Source organism: Cinclus cinclus, unplaced genomic scaffold (assembly GCF_963662255.1).
Source record: "Cinclus cinclus unplaced genomic scaffold, bCinCin1.1 SCAFFOLD_54, whole genome shotgun sequence".
In the NCBI taxonomy this organism is placed as follows: domain Eukaryota; kingdom Metazoa; phylum Chordata; class Aves; order Passeriformes; family Cinclidae; genus Cinclus; species Cinclus cinclus.
Window position 1 is genome coordinate 416,417 of NW_026912192.1, and position 5,408 is coordinate 421,824.

Below are 5,408 nucleotides of genomic sequence, written 5' to 3' on the forward strand. Positions count from 1 at the left end.
TTCTCAGCCGAGTTCTGCTTTGACAGAGCTATTGCTGAACTTTTGCGGTCCCGGAGGCTGCTGAAACCAAGGCTGTGTTCTGCCTCTTCATTCTTGCCTTCCTGTGCTCCAGCGAGAAGTGAAGCTCTGGCACGGCATTCAGCTTTGCCGCCTCTCTGCACGGAAAGCACTAGACAGAACTAGTATGCTTCGTGCATGCTCTCTCCTCGCTTTTATGGTCACTGCTCTGCTTTTTGCTTGGCAGCGTTCCAAGGGTCCACGGCATACCTCTTGCACAGCGAGAGGTGGCCGGCGAGGAATACTTGCTGGCTTAAGTCGTTCCATGCTCCAGGCATTCATCAGAGCAACACCATGGGGGAAAAGAGGGGGGAACATTGCAGGACAAATTTCTATGCTGGAACATGATTGTCTGCGAGACAGCTCTCCGCAGCGCTAGTATTTGGCCAGGCTGAAATCAGCGCCACGGGAAGCCAATCTGACAAACGGAGTGCAACGAGCGCGGCGATATGGGGCCACTTGGCAGGTGGCCGAAGAAAGACGGCCGCCCCGCGAATGTGGTGCCAGAAGGCAAGTTTCAGCAGGGCGTTCCGGGCGAGCTTAATGTGTAGCCGCAGTTGTTCTAGGCGAGATTGTAGCCGAGAAGCTTTCCGTCTCCATTCACGAGACAAGAAAAGCAGAACGCAATGGTCTAGAGGGTTGAGAAGAAAAGTGCTCGTAGCGAGCTCGTTGCGGCAGAAGCGAAAGCCAGGAGCAGCGTGCTCGCTGCGAGAAGTAGACGGCGCTTCGCCTCCTTGGGAAGGAAATGGCGTCTGGGCACGAACGGCAGCCAGCGAAGCTTCAGAACAGCAGGCTGTTCTGCTCAGCGTACGAGCCTGAAGTGAGTGGCAAGGGCTAAGGGGACAGTTCCAAGGCATCTAGCTTTCCTGCTAGCAATGCCATTTCTACCCTGCTGTGGAAAACATTGTCCTTTGCCCTTCTGCTCCGAGAGGCAGAGAGCACCTCGGCAGACGCAGTGCAGAGGGAAAGGACACAGTATCCGAGGGAGCGTGGCGCCGCTTAGGCGGGCAAAGCAGAAAGGTGCCGCCCGGCACTGGCTTTGACTCCCTGAGCTTCCTTGCTAGGACAGCAGCTGCCGAAAGCTGGCAACTAGGCTGCCAGAGTGCAGAATGTCGGCGGTCTGGCACGCCTGCTTGCCGAAAGCCAGGATCAGCGAGACAGCGTGCTAGGCTCTGTTTCACAGCACCTTGGAGAACACGCGCTTGAAGAATGCCGTCTCTGTTCCGCAAAAGCTCTGCCACAGTGAAGCTGGAAGAAGCAGCCTGTGGCCACGGGCAGAGCTGGTCAACAGCTGCGCCTAACTTTCCCAAGCTGCGAGAGCATTCTCAGCCGAGTTCTGCTTTGACAGAGCTATTGCTGAACTTTTGCGGTCCCGGAGGCTGCTGAAACCAAGGCTGTGTTCTGCCTCTTCATTCTTGCCTTCCTGTGCTCCAGCGAGAAGTGAAGCTCTGGCACGGCATTCAGCTTTGCCGCCTCTCTGCACGGAAAGCACTAGACAGAACTAGTGTGCTTCGTGCATGCTCTCTCCTCGCTTTTATGGTCACTGCTCTGCTTTTTGCTTGGCAGCGTTCCAAGGGTCCACGGCATACCTCTTGCACAGCGAGAGGTGGCCGGCGAGGAATACTTGCTGGCTTAAGTCGTTCCATGCTCCAGGCATTCATCAGAGCAACACCATGGGGGAAAAGAGGGGGGAACATTGCAGGACAAATTTCTATGCTGGAACATGATTGTCTGCGAGACAGCTCTCCGCAGCGCTAGTATTTGGCCAGGCTGAAATCAGCGCCACGGGAAGCCAATCTGACAAACGGAGTGCAACGAGCGCGGCGATATGGGGCCACTTGGCAGGTGGCCGAAGAAAGACGGCCGCCCCGCGAATGTGGTGCCAGAAGGCAAGTTTCAGCAGGGCGTTCCGGGCGAGCTTAATGTGTAGCCGCAGTTGTTCTAGGCGAGATTGTAGCCGAGAAGCTTTCCGTCTCCATTCACGAGACAAGAAAAGCAGAACGCAATGGTCTAGAGGGTTGAGAAGAAAAGTGCTCGTAGCGAGCTCGTTGCGGCAGAAGCGAAAGCCAGGAGCAGCGTGCTCGCTGCGAGAAGTAGACGGCGCTTCGCCTCCTTGGGAAGGAAATCGCGTCTGGGCACGAACGGCAGCCAGCGAAGCTTCAGAACAGCAGGCTGTTCTGCTCAGCGTACGAGCCTGAAGTGAGTGGCAAGGGCTAAGGGGACAGTTCCAAGGCATCTAGCTTTCCTGCTAGCAATGCCATTTCTACCCTGCTGTGGAAAACATTGTCCTTTGCCCTTCTGCTCCGAGAGGCAGAGAGCACCTCGCCAGACGCAGTGCAGAGGGAAAGGACACAGTATCTGAGGGAGCGTGGCCCCGCTTAGGCGGGCAAAGCAGAAAGGTGCCGCCCGGCACTGGCTTTGACTCCCTGAGCTTCCTTGCTAGGACAGCAGCTGCCGAAAGCTGGCAACTAGGCTGCCAGAGTGCAGAATGTAGGCGGTCTGGCACGCCTGCTTGCCGAAAGCCAGGATCAGCGAGACAGCGTGCTAGGCTCTGTTTCACAGCACCTTGGAGAACACGCACTTGAAGAATGCCGTCTCTGTTCCGCAAAAGCTCTGCCACAGTGAAGCTGGAAGAAGCAGCCTGTGGCCACGGGCAGAGCTGGTCAACAGCTGCGCCTAACTTTCCCAAGCTGCGAGAGCATTCTCAGCCGAGTTCTGCTTTGACAGAGCTATTGCTGAACTTTTGCGGTCCCGGAGGCTGCTGAAACCAAGGCTGTGTTCTGCCTCTTCATTCTTGCCTTCCTGTGCTCCAGCGAGAAGTGAAGCTCTGGCACGGCATTCAGCTTTGCCGCCTCTCTGCACGGAAAGCACTAGACAGAACTAGTGTGCTTCGTGCATGCTCTCTCCTCGCTTTTATGGTCACTGCTCTGCTTTTTGCTTGGCAGCGTTCCAAGGGTCCACGGCATACCTCTTGCACAGCGAGAGGTGGCCGGCGAGGAATACTTGCTGGCTTAAGTCGTTCCATGCTCCAGGCATTCATCAGAGCAACACCATGGGGGAAAAGAGGGGGGAACATTGCAGGACAAATTTCTATGCTGGAACATGATTGTCTGCGAGACAGCTCTCCGCAGCGCTAGTATTTGGCCAGGCTGAAATCAGCGCCACGGGAAGCCAATCTGACAAGCGGAGTGCAACGAGCGCGGCGATATGGGGCCACTTGGCAGGTGGCCGAAGAAAGACGGCTGCCCCGCGAATGTGGTGCCAGAAAGCAAGTTTCAGCAGGGCGTTCCGGACGAGCTTAATGTGTAGCCGCAGTTGTTCTAGGCGAGATTGTAGCCGAGAAGCTTTCCGTCTCCATTCACGAGACAAGAAAAGCAGAACGCAATGGTCTAGAGGGTTGAGAAGAAAAGTGCTCGTAGCGAGCTCGTTGCGGCAGAAGCGAAAGCCAGGAGCAGCGTGCTCGCTGCGAGAAGTAGACGGCGCTTCGCCTCCTTGGGAAGGAAATCGCGTCTGGGCACGAACGGCAGCCAGCGAAGCTTCAGAACAGCAGGCTGTTCTGCTCAGCGTACGAGCCTGAAGTGAGTGGCAAGGGCTAAGGGGACAGTTCCAAGGCATCTAGCTTTCCTGCTAGCAATGCCATTTCTACCCTGCTGTGGAAAACATTGTCCTTTACCCTTCTGCTCCGAGAGGCAGAGAGTACCTCGCCAGACGCAGTGCAGAGGGAAAGGACACAGTATCCGAGGGAGCGTGGCGCCGCTTAGGCGGGCAAAGCAGAAAGGTGCCGCCCGGCACTGGCTTTGACTCCCTGAGCTTCCTTGCTAGGACAGCAGCTGCCGAAAGCTGGCAACTAGGCTGCCAGAGTGCAGAATGTAGGCGGTCTGGCACGCCTGCTTGCCGAAAGCCAGGATCAGCGAGACAGCGTGCTAGGCTCTGTTGCACAGCATCTTGGAGAACACGCGCTTGAAGAATGCCGTCTCTGTTCCGCAAAAGCTCTGCCACAGTGAAGGTGGAAGAAGCAGCCTGTGGCCACGGGCAGAGCTGGTCAACAGCTGCGCCTAACTTTCCCAAGCTGCGAGAGCATTCTCAGCCGAGTTCTGCTTTGACAGAGCTATTGCTGAACTTTTGCAGTCCCGGAGGCTGCTGAAACCAAGGCTGTGTTCTGCCTCTTCATTCTTGCCTTCCTGTGCTCCAGCGAGAAGTGAAGCTCTGGCACGGCATTCAGCTTTGCCGCCTCTCTGCACGGAAAGCACTAGACAGAACTAGTGTGCTTCGTGCATGCTCTCTCCTCGCTTTTATGGTCACTGCTCTGCTTTTTGCTTGGCAGCGTTCCAAGGGTCCACGGCATACCTCTTGCACAGCGAGAGGTGGCCGGCGAGGAATACTTGCTGGCTTAAGTCGTTCCATGCTCCAGGCATTCATCAGAGCAACACCATGGGGGAAAAGAGGGGGGAACATTGCAGGACAAATTTCTATGCTGGAACATGATTGTCTGCGAGACAGCTCTCCGCAGCGCTAGTATTTGGCCAGGCTGAAATCAGCGCCACGGGAAGCCAATCTGACAAGCGGAGTGCAACGAGCGCGGCGATATGGGGCCACTTGGCAGGTGGCCGAAGAAAGACGGCTGCCCCGCGAATGTGGTGCCAGAAGGCAAGTTTCAGCAGGGCGTTGCGGGCGAGCTTAATGTGTAGCCGCAGTTGTTCTAGGCGAGATTGTAGCCGAGAAGCTTTCCGTCTCCATTCACGAGACAAGAAAAGCAGAACGCAATGGTCTAGAGGGTTGAGAAGAAAAGTGCTCGTAGCGAGCTCGTTGCGGCAGAAGCGAAAGCCAGGAGCAGCGTGCTCGCTGCGAGAAGTAGACGGCGCTTCGCCTCCTTGGGAAGGAAATGGCGTCTGGGCACGAACGGCAGCCAGCGAAGCTTCAGAACAGCAGGCTGTTCTGCTCAGCGTACGAGCCTGAAGTGAGTGGCAAGGGCTAAGGGGACAGTTCCAAGGCATCTAGCTTTCCTGCTAGCAATGCCATTTCTACCCTGCTGTGGAAAACATTGTCCTTTGCCCTTCTGCTCCGAGAGGCAGAGAGCACCTCGCCAGACGCAGTGCAGAGGGAAAGGACACAGTATCCGAGGGAGCGTGGCGCCGCTTAGGCGGGCAAAGCAGAAAGGTGCCGCCCGGCACTGGCTTTGACTCCCTGAGCTTCCTTGCTAGGACAGCAGCTGCCGAAAGCTGGCAACTAGGCTGCCAGAGTGCAGAATGTAGGCGGTCTGGCACGCCTGCTTGCCGAAAGCCAGGATCAGCGAGACAGCGTGCTAGGCTCTGTTGCACAGCATCTTGGAGAACACGCACTTGAAGAATGCC